The following is a 16,447-nucleotide window of genomic DNA, read 5'->3' as shown; positions in this document are numbered from 1 at the left end:
TGGCGGGGAAAAGCATGGCATACTTTAGGTCCCGCTCCCGAAGCCTTCGCTTCACCCCCAGGAAGCTCTGTCGCTGTCTCTGCACCTGCTGGGTAAAGTCCGGGTAAAAATTCACCGATGCATTCTGGAAGGGGACTGGGCCCGTCACCCTCGAGGCTTGCAGGATAGCGTCCCGATCTCGGAAATGAAAGAGCCGGGCGACAATCGGCCGCGGCGGGGCACCTGCCTCGGGCCGTCCGCCCGGCACCCTATGGGCCCTTTCCACCGCAAAAAACTTCCCAAGGCCCTTAGGCTTCAGATGATTGAGGACCAAATCTTCCACAATCAGGTCCGCCGAAGCCTCATCCGAGGACTCCGGGACCCCGATTACGCGCACGTTGTTGCGCCTGGACCGGCTCTCGAAGTCCTCCAGCCGGCGGGCGGCGAGGTCACTCTCGGCCCTCAGCTTCCGGACCTCGTTCTGCAGGTCCGCGACCTCATCAGTGAGACCCGTGGTCTTGTGGTCCAGGTCCTTAACGCGCTCGTTTGTCTTGCCCAGGTCCGAGCGGATCAAGTTGACATCCACCAGGATGGCATCCACCTTATGCGCCAGGGCCTCGAATTGCCTCCCCATCGAGGTCTGCATCCCATCAAGCGCGCCCATGACATCCTGCAGGGAGAGCTCCGGGGTCCCAGGCGAGTCCTCCTTCTGGGCATCCGGCGCCTGGCTCGATCCACTCGGCGATGTTTTCGGGAGGGCGTAGCGGTCCATACTATTGACTTGGGAGTACGTTCCCCGCCTGGTGGACTTAGTCTTCAGCCTATCTCCTTCTGCCTTGCCCGACATAATGGACTCCAAGCAGTCCAATGCAGTGAGGACCGTCCCCTCTCAGAGAGAGGTATAAGGAGTGAGCGGGTCCGCCTTGTTCTTCCAAAATAGCCCACCGAGCGTCCCTGGGGTTATAGAACCACCCAGAGCACTACAGTGTCCGGGCAGACAAAGGGAACGAAACCGAAAGTGAAAGAGCGAGGGCCTCCGTCCGGTAGTTCACACCTCCCCAGGCCGTTGTTGATCAACTAGGAGTCGGGCATCCTGCCAACTCTAGCCCCTGGCATCTCCGGGAGTTAGGCCGCAATCTTTCGCCAGTCATAAGTCCGGTTCCCGGTGGGCGATCCGGTCGCGGGTAGCATCAATCGCCTCCCTGACAACTCAGCAACACGGTGCCATTCATACCATCAGGATTTGAGTCAGGATAGTCGACGGAGGGCGCGAGGGTCTCGGGAGCTCTAAGCTCACGCGGCCATCTTGGTCAAGCGCTAGGCTCCTCCCCCCACATGTAGACTTTTTTAATCTTTTGTATTTTTGCAATGGTTTATTTATTTTCAATTTGCAATGATTTTATTAATCAGCAAATAAATATTTACCACTACATTAGATGGCGCATTCCTGTTTTTTCCCTGCACTGGCGCACAAAGTGCTGCCTAGCACCAACACAGGCACCCTTGAACCATGGTGCATGGGTGCCTGAATTGTTTGCAGGATTGTTTTTGTGCAGGAAGGGACAACTTCTGACACAAAAACAATCGTCTGAGTCATTTTCCTCTTTCTATGCGTGCTGCAGAAAGTGGAGAGGCATAGCATTTCCACCCTTTCCCAGGTCTACCAGTAATGGCAAATCTGGGACTGTGCCAAAATCCATGCATGGATGCGTGGGAACACCCACGCTCCACCCATGGAATGCCTCCCTGGGGCAGAGTAAGGCAACACACCGATTTGCCCTGCGTTACTCTAGATTGATCAGGTCGCACAGGGCCACACTGGGTGGCCTTGTGCGGCTTGATAAATCTTACTCAGTAGTTGTGTCACCCTTGCCCTTGTTGCATGGCACAAGGGCGGCACAAGTGCATGATAAATATGGCCCATAATGTTCTTCACTAATCATGCATGTGGCTTAAGTCATTTTAATTTACTAGCATGATAATGTATTAGTGGGTTTAGAACTTTTTGTGTAAATACATTTAAAGCATGTGCACACTTAACCTTTCCTAAAGTTCCAACAAAAACTCTGGAATCTACCAAGTTATATTGTGCTAGTATGTCTTTTAACTTCAAAACTTACAACAAAAATTTCATTTCTGCCACCTTTTTCTAACACCCTTTTCATTAAAGTACAGCTCAACTCTACTAATACAGTCTGTTAGGCAAAGATGATCTATTTATAGCTCCCATAGTCTTGTAGTCCAAGATTTACTTCCTTAGGAGTCATTGCTATCTGTAGTGCAGCGTGTGCAGTGGAACTGGAGTTTGTGGGTGTGATGGTCCCACTGCAATCCAATTAAGGAGTTTTTTGTTATTATATCAAACATAGGGGCCCACTTTTCTGTGCATACATTAGGGCCATTGATACCATTGCTATGCCACTAGGAGCAACACACACAAAATTGCTCAACTATTAACAAACATTTCCTCTAACAAAAGCCAGACCTCATTGAGGGCCTGAAGAACTCTGACCATGTCACCTACATCCTGATGGCGCACCATTGGCTCCCTTGCAGGCTATCACCATCTTCAAAACCAGCTGTATCATCTACAATTAGATCACAAAGGGCATTCCCTCCAATGTGTCTGACAAGGTCACGAACTATGGTGGCTGTTGGCACAGCCAGGACACCAACTTGCTAGAGACAAAGAAACACAACAAATAAAAACAAGACTTTAGGCCTTTTGCCACCAAGGCTGTAAAAACCTTTGCTACCTCAGCGTCAGACCCTAAATGTGTTCTGGGAGAGGTGGCCTTCATTTGTTTCAATTAACCAACACAGTTGTTAACAGTAATGTTTAAAGGGATTAAAGGGATAGTGTAGGAATGGGCGGACAGGGCCCCAGTTACCAAGTCAGTTCCAAGTTTCACTGCAACTAATATATGGAATTGGGTTGACTAACTAGTCCAAATTCATGTCTGTAATTCACAAAAGGGTTAATTTGCACTCATACATCAATCAACCACCTGCAATATTAACCATGTATGGTACAAGTAAATGTACTCCGGTGAGTGATAAGTAGTGTTCTAGAAGGAGGACATCCTGGGAAGTTTCTGCACATTCACAAACTTTTTTGATCTTTCCAAAATATCCCCTGGGTGCATTACCACCTCGGAAATTATAGGCGTCTTACTCCAGTCAATGGCAGAAATAAGTCTGGTAATACTCTCAAAATTGGTTGGGTTTAAGGGATAGGATTTTTTTCTAGGGCATAAAATATTCTCCACAGAGGAAAAAAAGAGAAACAGAGATTGTACCAATGTACAGCCAAGAATATATATAAAGTATATTGAGCCAAATACCTTGAAGGCTGAATCCCACAATCCGAGGTCCATTCCATAGTCCTCAATTGCCTTTAATGAGGCGAGAACATGCATCCCCTCTACCCTGCCAAAGGAGGCCGAAGACCCAGAGTAAGAAGTGCCTGCTAGAGCAACAAGAGTGTGGTTCCTGTTTTCTAGCATCCCTCTGACGGACCAACAGGCTGTAAACTCTGGACGACAGCACTGCATGCCACAAAGACTTGTAGTGGTGCTGCAGGGAGGGCAATCAAAAGAATACGTAATCCTGACTTCAACCTACAACATGCTGTGACACATGATAAACAACACAATGTTTTTCAACAATGGGCCTTCTCTTCAATGATAATAATAATAATAATAAAACCGCGTATAAAGCGACTGGTTACACCAACTGGTGTGTCCCCGCGCTGGAAGGCACTCTGTGGTGATGTCACTTAGAGTCATCAGCAGAATAGATCTGTGTTGTGTAGAATGTTAAATGGTTGCCTAGCTGCGCCTGGGCTGGGAAGGCAGTTGGTAGTTGCTGGTTGCCTTGCTCGGGTCTTGGAGCGGCTCTCTTAAGCTTACAATAAACTACGTGTGGAAAATCCCCAGCTGTGTTCTCCTACATCCTTTCAGTGGCGACAGAGGATGGGATTTCGTTTGACCCGCTGAAGCTGTGGTTCAAGTTTATTTTTTTCGAAGAAAAGAACAGAAGGTATTCATTTTTCGCAGCGTGCCTCAGCCCTCAATACCTCTGTGAGTACTTTTTCAATTTACTTGGCAGTTTGTGAAAACATCGTTCAACCGAGCGTCAAGGCATTACGAACGAATAAGATATAAGGGAGCCGCGTCCTATCTATTAATTTGACATCTGACACGCAAAATGATGTTTAGACAAGCACAACTGTAATCGTTTCTGTAACAAGCTACCAATTGGCAATTCCGAAATGTGGGATTTTTGAAATGGGCATAAGTCACTAAGAGTCTCACCGTGTTGAAAACTGCTGGCCTTGCTCGCGCTTTGACTCACGAGCTTTACTTCACGAGCTGGGTGTTCTGCGCGCGCTGCCTCAGAATACTTGCCATAGTCACGCCAGACTTCCAATTTTCACTTCCTGCATTTGCTGTTGGAACGCATACGCACGACACTACATTGTGCCTGGAACACGTCACAATGCACGACTGGGACATCGACGCAACGTCGCGTTTGGGGAGCATCAGCTTTAATGAGTAAAACATAGTGTTTTCTACGTAACAATAATTCAGCGCTGACACGCTCAGCAGCTGCGTGTCAAAAATCTTTTATTTCGAAGTATCACTGACACGCACAGTTGCATATTTTATGACTACAGTTCAGATCAATGCTGCCACCTTGTGTCTTAAGCGAATACTACACTACAGTTTTCAATGTAGTATTTCGCAAATAACTATTATCACGAGACTTTACATTGGGTTTGCTCTTATTTTTTTTTCTTTTCTCTTTCCCTCTCTTATTCTCTCTTTATTATTTTTCTTTTCTCTTTAGTATATACATATTTTTTTTTTTTTGTTTTAGCAAAAAGTAAGTGTCAACATGCAAAGTGTAACTCCACCAGCACCTTTTTTACAAGATCCAGGAGATCCAGTGTTGGAGTGGAAACTATGGTTCAGGTCATTTAAAGCGTACTTAGGGGCAATAGATGGTCAGAGATACAGACCAGATAGGAAAAAGAATTTAATGTACTACCATCTGGGGGTTGAAGGACAGAACGTGTTTGATCACCTACCCCCGTATGAACCACCTGAAGGTGAGAATCTGGATGAATTTGAAATAGCTATAGCTCAATTGGACAAGCATTTCACTAAAACAAAGAACGTTGTGGTGCACAGATATAAATTTTTTACAAGAGTGCAAAAGTCGGATGAAAGCATTGACACTTTTATCACAGCATTAAAGGTGTTAGACTCAAAATGTGAATTTGAGAATTTTACTTCTCAACTAATAAGGGATCAACTAGTTGCACGTTGTTACTGCAAAAAAGTTCAAGAAAGGCTACTTACATGTAAAGACCCTACTTTAGACAAGGCAGTCGACATTGCTAAAAGTATAGAAAACTCTATTGATGACGCAAAACAACTAGAATCAGCATTAGCGAATTCCTCAATTTCAGGTGCAGTTTCGACAAAACAACTTGAATCAACTTCAGGTACTGGTTCAACACGACATCCTGAGTCATCTTCTGTGAAATCTCAGGGAAATGTTTTCAGGGGTAATACTTTTCATGACAATACAAGAAGATTTGGTACTTTTAGAGGGGGAAGAACATCTATGCAAAATAGACAATTGAATTCCAGGATGTATTGTTATAGATGTGGATCATCAATGCATGTCTCATCCTTTAGAAATTGTCCAGCGGTCAACCAACAATGTGGGCAATGTGGGAAAATGGGACATTTTGCAAAAGTTTGTTTGAGTGGTAGAAGAAGGAATGTAAGATGTGTAATTAACGAGTTTGACAACATATATGATGAGAATGTTATCAATCAAGAATATGTTGTGGTGGTAAAGAATTGTCATGAGGAAGAGTTGCAACATATTCCCGATCCTGAAGTTGATGTCACTATAGAGAACGACAAGGTTCAGCTACTAGTTGACACTGGTGCTAGAATTACAATTGTCTCGCAAGACAAGTATCAAAAGTTATGGTTCAGAAACAGTTTGCTACCTCCCGACATTCTCACGATAGCTTTTGAAGGCAGTCGCATTGAATTGGTAGGTTATTTTTGGGCCACTATTAGTGTTTTAGGCGAGAGCATCAAGGGCAAAGTTTATGTGGCCAAGAGAGGTATTAATGTTCTTGGTCTTGTTCATCAAGCTCAAATTAGTTTAACGATTAAACCCGGGTTGAAGATTCCTGTTTTCATTGATAAACAAAAGATAGATCATGAACAAATTCATTCTACTCATAACACTCTTTCCCTTTCCAGCACTCTATCGACTGATAATTTGGAGGCCAAATTTAGTAAAGTTTTTGAAAATCGATTAGGAAGAATTACGGATTTTCAACATTTTATTAAACTGAAAGAAAATGTAACTCCGGTCAAACACAAGTTGCGCAATGTCCCACTAAGTATTAGAAGTGAACTTTCGCAACATCTTCAAAATTTATGTGAACAGGGTATAATTGAGAAAGTTGAGTCTAGCCTCTGGCTTTCTCCCATTGTTTTGGCGAAAAAGAGGTCTGGGGACCTGAGGATGTGTGTGGACTTGAGAAGTCTCAACGAGGCTATCTGGGTTGATGGTTTTCCCCTTCCGCGTATTGAGGACCTCATTGCTAGAGTTGGGTCTTCTTCATTTTTTACTAAACTTGATCTCAAAGCGGCTTATCATCAGGTCGAGCTTCATCCTCAGTCCCGACATCTCACAGCGTTTGTTACTCCTGATGGTGTTTTCCAATTCTGCAGGCTACCTTTTGGTCTAGCTTCTGCAGCTGCGGTCTTTCAGAGAATTATGACAGAAATGTTCAAAGGTATTTCCAACGTTGTAGTCTTTCAAGATGACATCCTTATTTTCACTAAGAAAGAGGTTGAACATGATTTAGTCCTTGAACAGGTTTTTAAAATACTAGATAGTAGATGTTTGACCTTACAAAAAGGCAAGTGTTCCTTTAAGGTGAGGGAGATTGAATACTTAGGCCACATAATTTCTGAACAAGGTATTAAGCCTAGACCAGGGTTGGTTAAAAGTATTGTAGAAGCACCTGCTCCACAAAATAAGGAACAACTCATGTCCTTTCTAGGTCTTTGTGAGTTTTACGCAAAATTTATGAAGGATTTTGCAAAAACAACTGAGTGTTTCAGAGCACTACTCAAAAAGGGAGCAACGTTCATTTGGTCAGACGAGTGTGAGAAAGGATTTCAATGTATAAAAAATCACATTGTTCAAGCTCCTGCTCTACAAGCCTTTGTAGAAGGTAGACAGACTGTGGTTACGGTTGATGCTTGTGAGTACGGTTTGGGCGCTGTACTCTCACAATTTGATGAAGGCAAGGAGTACACAGTAGGGTTTGCTTCCAGGACTCTTCGTCCAGTTGAACGGAAGTATTCCGTAATTGAAAAAGAGTTATTGGCTTGCACTTGGAGTGTCGAAAAATTCAAATCATATTTGTGGGGAAGATCTTTTATTTTAAGAACTGATCACCGGCCCTTAGTTGATATCTTGTCTGGGAAGAATCCTAAAAGCATCACTGCTCGTTTGGCCAGGTTTGCGACAAAATTGTTAGAATTTTCATTCTCTGTGGAGTATATTGCAGGAGGAAAGAATAGCAGAGCGGACTGTCTTTCTAGGTTACCAATCAAAGATATAGAGGAACAAGATTGGGTAAATGATATAGAAGAGTGTTTTGTAGCTTGCATTAGTCGTGAAACTGTGTCTTTTGCGGAGGATGAGTGGATTACTGAAACTGAAAAAGATATCATTCTTAGTGAAGTGGTTTCATTGATAAAAAAAGGTTGGCCAAAAGAAAAATGTCTTTTTCCAGACCTACAAATGTTCTGGAAGGTAAACAGTGAACTTTCTCTTGAGAATGGTAAGGTTGTCAGAGGTAATAAATTGGTACCTCCCACTTGTTATCGAGAGAAAATTATATTAGATGCTCACTCTGGTCATCTAGGTTCAACTATTACGAAAAGAAAGGTAAGATCAGATTTCTGGTGGCCTAGAATGGACGTCCAAGTAGACGACCTGGTCAGACGGTGTGCACGATGTAGTGCTAGTGACAAGGTTCTTGTACTAGAAGGTTCCGTTGAACATCCTGTATCTCCTCCTGCAAGGGCATGGCAAAAATTAGGAATGGATTTTCTAGGGCCATTTCATGTTCTTCCTGCAAATTCAAAGTATTTTCTAGTTCTTGTAGATCATCTATCTAGATGGGTTGAAGTTGAATCCATCGGTGTACCGAATTCGAAAAGTGTCATCAATTGTCTTAATAAGATTTTTCTCAGAGAGGGTCTTCCAGAGGAAATCCTCACGGATAATGGTGTCCAATTTGTTTCACAGGAAATGAATTCTTTTTTGCATTCTTGTGGTATTAAACACACAAGGACTACCCTTTATCATCCACAGAGCAATGGCAAAACGGAAAGATTCAATAGGGTTGTTGTAGAATGTGTTCAAGCTGCTTACAAGTCTAATACATGTGTTTTTCAGGCAGTTAAGGATCTTGTGTGGTCATACCGCACTACTCCTCATGTAACTACCAATTTCAGTCCATTTGAACTCATGAGAGGAAGAAAAGCTTCTTCACAAGTTTATCCTTTTTGGATGGTGAAGTCTTTTCACCAGGGGTGTGACATGAGGAGTATTTGGAATTCTGCTAATAAGAAATCTTATGAAATCAGTAAGAAGAAAAGTGAATTAATTGTCAAGAATGAAGACCACAAAATTAGTATTGGGGATTGGGTAAGAATAAAGAATCCTGTGTCTGTCAGGAAAGGCTATTCAAAGTTTTTGGATCCTCAACAAGGGGTCGAGGTCAGAAGGAATGCGGTAAAGTTGAACAATGGTAATTGGTGGAATACATCTCGGGTGGCTAAAGATCCTGGTTTTTCGCAAAGAAAGGTATTATATGACAAAAATGTTGTGGGAGGAGATGGTGTTGTTAGGAGAAGCTCTAGAGAACATATCAAACCAAGCTGGTTACAAGGGTATGTGTAAATGAGGCTATTTATTGTCTTTTCATTTCAACTGTTGATTTTGTATCTTTTAGATCTGTTTTTCGTTTTTTATTCTATGTTACGAATGTTATTTTATTAAAAGAAGGGAGGTGTGTGGTGATGCCACTTAGAGTCATCAGCAGAATAGATCTGTGTTGTGTAGAACGTTAAATGGTTGCCTAGCTGCGCCTGGGCTGGGAAGGCAGTTGGTAGTTGCTGGTTGCCTTGCTCGGGTCTTGGAGCGGCTCCCTTAAGCTTACAATAAACTACGTGTGGAAAATCCCCAGCTGTGTTCTCCTACATCCTTTCACACTCTCCAGAAAGGTTGGAAGGAAAGAAGTACTCTAGATCAGGGTCATGATGTACGCAAATCTCACAACTGAAAGAGCCAGGTTTTCAATCTTTTCTGGAAAATATTTTCCGATGGCTCAGTTTGTAGAAAGAGGGGCAGTGCGTTCCAATTTTTGGCTGCCAGGAAGCTAAACGAGCGCACACCCAATCTGGCTCTTAAGACTTTAGGGACTTAGACCAGGTGGGTGCCCGTTGACCTAAGATGGTGGGCAGGGTGATGAGGAATGAGAAAATGGTGGAGGTAGCTAGGGTCTTTGCCCTGTAGACTCTGACGGGAAAAGCATAGGGCTTTGAAAATTATTATTTTCTTAATAGGTAGCCAGTGCAGGGCATCAAGGGCTTTCGAGGACAAGGCTCTTCTAGGTAAGTTAAGAACCAGGTGTGTCGCCACATTCTGGTTACGTTGCAGCCTGTGGAGACACTTTTTTGCTGCTCCAAGATTTAGGACATTTCCATAGTCCAGCTGGGACGTTACAAGAGCATGAACCAGGGTTTTCTTGGCCGAGACAGGGAGAATGTCCAGGGTTTTTCTCAACATTTTCAGAAACTCAAAACATTTCCCTGTAACCTTCCTAGTGTGAGTTCCAAAGGGAAGTTTGGGGTCCAGCCAGACTCCTAGATGTTTGGTTTCCTCCTTTCGAATGGGCATGGGACCCAGAGTCTGGGGCCAGCAAGCTGAGGACCAGATGTAGGGAGACTTCCCTACGACCAGGACCTTGGTTTTGCTCCCTTTCAACTTGAGGCAGTTACACTACATACAGGAAGCGAGGTCATTCAAGCAAGAGGAGAACTGGGTAATTGCAATTTCAGAGTTCTGGGACAGAGGAACAATAAGCTGTGTGTCGTCTGCATGAGACACAATGGTAACATTGTGTCTTTCCACGGACCCAGCCAGAGGTCCGATGTAGAGATTAAAAAGAGCTGGGCTTAGAATTGAGCCTTGTGGAACCCCTTGCGAGAGTGGGATTCATTTTGAAATGTATGGACGCCTCGCAGCTTGGAAGCTGCGATCCAGCAGAAAGTAGGACATCCATTTAAGGGCTGCTCCCTCAAGCCCTAAAGACCTAAGACACTGCAAGAGCAGTCTCTGCGATACCGTGTTGAAGGTTGCGCTAAGGTCAAGTAAGATCAGAGCTGTAGTCTGACCTTCATCTGCATGCCTACGTATTGTCTCAGTGGTGAGAAGTAACGCTGACTCCATAGAGTACCTGGCTCTAAATCCTGATTGCTTGGGATGGTAGAGGTTGTGCTATTTAATGTGTGCAACCAATTGCAAGTTCACTGCCTTCTCTGCTATTTTAGAGAAGTAGGGCAGGAGTGAGATAGGGTGCAGGTTGTCCAATAAGCCTGGATCAGCAGAAGTTGTTTTCTTTAAGGGGAGGACGACCGCCTGTTTTCACTAACACTGGACCTCCCCACAACTGAAAGAGATCTCCAGGAGTTGCTGTACATAAGGCAATATTACGTCCGGACCTTCCCTGATGATTTTAGGCGGGGCTGGGTCCACTGGGTAGCTAGATGTGATGCTTAAAGCTATCCCTTTTATATCTTCCAACTTTGGAGGGGAGAACTCCGAGAGGAGATTACCCTTGACTGCCAGAATACTCTCAGGTTGAGGAAGTGTGCCATTACAGGCCTGGGAAAGGAGTCATATATTTTGGATATCTTGGAGGCAAAGAAGTGAGCAATATGGTTGCATGACTCTTGAGAACTAGTGGCATGAGCAACAGTTCTCTCTACGGAGGATAAATGTTTAAGGATGGAGAACAGTTCTTTGGGAGAATTATCCGCTTGCTCTATTCTGTCGTTGTAATACGCAGCACCGGTTTTCTTGATAAGGGTATGATAGTTCTTTAGTTCTAACTTGTAGGCAGTCTTATTGCTATCGGAGAAGTCTTTGCTCCACTGGCGCTCTAAGCGCTTGCAGGATTTATTTGCCATCAAGAGATCTTCATTGAACCACTGCGCCAATTTGGTTCGTCTCTGGGGAGTGTTAGTGGTCCAGGGGGCAACTACATCCAGTGCTCCGACAATCTACTGCTGTGTTGGCAACATTAATATCCTCACTCAGTTGGGGATGACTCTGCTGAAGAGCTTGAGTGAAGCTCACAGCGTTACATTTGGTCCATTTCCTGCGCACAGTGATCAGGCAGATTCTGCCCATGGGGTGGGGAGTTTAGCTAGAGGAATAGAATACACAATGAGATGGTGATCGGACCAGGGGACTGCTGTCAGGGCTTCAACCTCCAACTCTGGGCAGTTGGAGAAGATGGGGTCTAATATATGACCCTGCTGATAGGTAGAGCGCGTGGATTTCAGCTCTAGCTGTAGAGCCACTAATTCCTGGCAGAGCGATTGAGCTTCACTGCCCGTAAAGTCATCAAAGTGTGGGTTAAGATCGGCCACAACGTCAAGTTATTGTGACGCAGCGCTGGTTAAACCACTGTTTTCACTAGACTCGAAATTAAATTGGTGGCCGGATCTAGAACCATTGATCGCATGATCATCATCAGCCGCTAGAGAAAGCTACTTCACTGTTGTCATTTTCAAAGTACATTTTAGGGATAGTTGATAGATAATAGCTATCCCTCCTCTGCGCATGATAGAGCGATCCTGTCTGAGGATGCCATGGTCCTAAGGAAGAGCTTGCAATATCTCGGGGGCAGAGCCTCATGTCTCTATGAAAAACATGGTGTCTGATTGATAGTGATCCAGCGCGAGACCGGGGAAAAGGAAGAGGGCAAATTTACCACTATCCTCTCTGCGTTGCAGACCCAACGTCACACTAGCTCATTCACACACGCAGTCATTGGTGGGGCCCATAACACCAACACTCACACACCTCCACTCACGAGTCTGCACTTTCACAGGTGGCCTTCGCTACCCATACACCACTTTCATACAGAAATGTCCCTAACGGTAACACACGGCGATGTCACCAAATCAAACCCAGACAATGCATTGTGCAACTTCAATCGTCACACGTTTTCCCCGTGTACCTACAGGGCAACAAACAATTCACCATGTGACTTCACTTGCCACAGGCCATCCGACTTCCTACATCCCAGAAGTCTTCAAAAACAACATAGAACACAACGCAGCAACATAGAATGTTAGTACATAAATCAATACTCATCCAAACATCCGCAATCAATAATCAATATTCGAAAATCGGAAATCAATAAGCAATAATCACCAAACTAGCCAATAATAACCATCATACTGCTACCAGGAAAACTGATCCAGCGTGAGACCAGGGAAAAGGAAGAGGGCAAATTTACAACTATCCTCCCTGCGCCGCAGACCCGACATCACACTAGCTCATTCACACATGCAGTCATTGGTGGGGCCCATAACACCAACACTCACATGTCTCCACTCACAAGTCTGCACACAGGAGGGATGATGAAATCAAGCGCTGGACATGTGGGGGAGTACCTTATTACCTATAGGGAAGAAAAGTTATTTTACAGAAATATACATTAGCATCACCACCTATAGAATCCTAACCTTAAAAATCAAGGCACTCCACCACTTGGTTGACGGACCAATTAGTTGGACTGGTTGATGGTGATTTAGAACCAGCTAAAACACATTTAAGACTCAGACTTCTCTACTCTCTTCATTGAAAAACCACAAACTGGTAATTTTCTGTTAATCAAATATCTGTTTATCTAAATATTGTCTCCAATTAATATTAGCATTTTAGTCAATCAAAGTTTAAAATTTAGTTCAAACAGCACAAATCGCATGACATTTATATTGACCTATTCTTGCTATCTGAATTTTCCCTAATTTCTTTGGCTCTGCATAACCGAATTTAGGCGTTAAATTGTCCAAATAAAGCAGGCCAAAGCTCAAAGTCCGAAAGTTCTTTGCTCAACACGTTACAGTCCCAAAGATCTCCAAAGGACCAGAAATCATGCAAGCATCTGTCATCGTCTGTGGGGTCGATAGGGGTGTGCAGTCATCGAAAACCGCAAAATACCTAGAAAAAATATCTAAACCCCTCCCTATTCTACTACCCTTTTTATAATAAAATTCGGGATAACATGAAACATTTTTAGGCTAAGAAGGCCGATGATTGGTTCATTGGAAACATCCGATGTTCACTTTATTGAGGTTCTCATGGATTTTGCTGGTTCACTTCCTCTGTCCATGTTGCCCTTATGCGACAATGTAAAAGGTTTGCTTGTATGTCCCAATTGTTCATTTAGACCAGATTTTACTGACTGAAGTTTGGCAGTCCTCCATGTTCGTATCCTTGACCAGGAACACTGTGACTTGGGGTCGCCTGGAGGTCTACGGAGCCATCCGAGTCTGCCCAGTAGGCATCGCGCTCACAAGACGGTGGCCACTTCTGAACTCCATTTCGGACGCCATATTTTGGTAGGCCCAAATGCCAACTTAAGCGAAACAAACACAAAAGAGTAATTAATACAAAGAAACGAAGATTCTAATGTTAAACCCTCACTAATCCCCTTATGTTTTAGTATTTTCCTAGCTTATAGCGACATTTAAAGCAATAATACTCACCCTTACGGTCCAAAACGGGAACACCAACATCACAAAAGCAACATAAATCATGCGATATCCTATTACCACCATTAATATGCGTACATAATTTAGTTATTAGAGTTATTTCGCCATGCAAATAGCAATAAGTCCCACGTGTAATTGGTGTATGCAAATGGTTGATTTAGTATGACACAGCAACCCGTTAGTCAAATTATAATATAAGTAGGTTATATAATTAGTATTTACATGCAAAATAGAGGAGGTGTACAAAATTTTGCTTTACCTGCTCCATCAATCCCCAATTGATAAAATTTGTAAATAGAAATTAATTCAGTTCTCTTAAATTTTTGTTAGATCACATGATTGTTTCCCCGGTTTCTTCTTCTCTTGTCTTTTTATACATATTCTCTTTCCATTCTTCTAATTCTACCTCTTCAAATTCTCTTTCTTTTCTTTCTTTCTCTCTTTTCTTTACAGTTTCTCTTTTTATGTTATTTTTCGTATTTTCCTTCTTTTGCAACATAAACATCCTAATATCATGAATAATACTAGAATAATCACGCATGTTACTGGAAATAAAATCTTACCAATAAAGGTACTACCTAATTTTAGTAAAAAGTCTTTAATAGTAGAAAACTTTTTTCCAATCTTTTCCCAAATTCCTTCAATCTCCAGTGGAACAATCTCCTCATGCAAATCAGTTATATTCTTTATGTGCGACTTTAAATCTTGACTTTCGTCAGGAATATAAGTACAACAATGTTGAACCTTCAGCACTCCACAGACTCCACCCTCTTTTGCCAAAATGATATCAAGGGCAAGTCGATTTTGCATCACCATGGCTCTCATGGCAACCATTTCGGTATTTACCAATAAAATTCCTCCAGCAGTGCTTGTTGACAAGCGATCCACTACTGTTGATAATTTTCTAATTTTGTGTGCATTCAGAGATATTCCAACTGCTGGGATCAATGCTCCAAAAATGACTCCTAAAATTTCTGACCAAGATTCTCTTCTTCTACGTGTTAGTTGTCTAACATGTGCCGTACCAATGGTCGGGTAATCGATAATAAGCTGTGTTCCCGCAGATAAAATATAATCCAGGAAAAACCGGATCATTTCCTCCTTTAAATCCCCATCCACCCATGATTCTGTAAGTATCATGGCAATCACTTGCACCTATGAAATAATTATCATACACAGTTTTATTTCTTCTAATACACAATTTCCCTTTCTGAGGCCAATCTAGAGCCATTGCTTGACTAGTTTCTCCTTTCAGATGTTTTCTCTTTCAACATCCCAAACAGTCTTTTCTTCTTTTCCCTCAGGTACCTTCTTTTGCATTTTTATTCTCCTTTCTTCTACCATATCTAAGAAAGCCCTCTCCTCTCTTTTCAAACTGCAAGTTAGATTATTTTTTAATACTGATTCTAATATTAATTCTTTTGTTTCTAAGAAAAATTCACCTAACACTTTACCAGGTATTACTTTATTCAGTTTATGGACTACAGGTACTCGTGAAAATATGTTATCTACATCAGAAAAATAATATTCTAGTTTCCCTATTTTGTAAACCAAACTTGCTAATACACTACATGTTATTCCATATGTCACTGGAAGGTGATGGTATGTCACTCCCTCAGACACTGATGCAGGCAACTGCATACATACAAAGCAGTCTCTCACATCCATTGTTTTTATGTATTCATACAGTAATTTTGAGAAAACATTGTTAGAAAAATCAATTATGGACCTATCTTTATGTAAATATTTTTTATCTATTTTAGTCGGATAAATCTTCTGATTCTTTTTTACATCAGTTTTATTCTCACTATGACCTTCTATTGTTTCTAATGTGACCTTAAATGAGACTATTAAAGCTAACACACTCCACAAAAGCATTAGTAATCCTATACAACAACAACACATTTTGCACCATCTTCGAAGGAACACACATGTAGATTTTCTACTTTCTGTGTTTGCCATTTCGGAAAATGATCAGTGTCTTTTGACTTAGCCTCTTCTACTTCACAGCTAGTTTTGTCTAAACCCACGGCTCTAAGCACCTACTTGGTTCTTTTCTGTTATGTCTTTTATTTAGTAAATTTCAAGATTCTCCTTTTAGAGCACTTTTGTCTCTTCAGTTTGGCATTTGATCATCTTTCACTTTTCTTTCACAACCTTGATTCCGAATTTCCTGAACATCCGTTTCTTCCCCGATGTCGGACAAGATAACTCTCAGGATTTCCAAGGCTTCGTCATCCTCAACCACTTCTGGTATAGTCACCTCTAGATCTCCTTGGCTGTCTGCCTCTTCTTGTACTTCAGGAAGTGCCACATACGACCATTCTGGTGACTTATACTTCTGGTTAGGTTTTCTCGTTCGCTTGCTTTCTTCTGATGGTGTCTGTTCTACGTCTTTTGATTTCTCTTGGCTAGACACCCCATTCACTTGTTCAGCTCTGTATGATTTTACTCGTGTCAATCTGTATCTCAATCTCTTTATCTTGTTTGGCCAAATTTCATCCTTTTTAACTTACTTCCCTTTTCATTTCTCTCAGTTCTCCACGCTCTTTTTC

Source organism: Triturus cristatus, chromosome 4_1, assembly GCF_964204655.1.
Source record: "Triturus cristatus chromosome 4_1, aTriCri1.1, whole genome shotgun sequence".
NCBI classification, from domain to species: domain Eukaryota; kingdom Metazoa; phylum Chordata; class Amphibia; order Caudata; family Salamandridae; genus Triturus; species Triturus cristatus.
The sequence above is the reverse complement of the archived record's forward strand: the minus strand, read 5'-3'. Positions refer to the sequence as shown.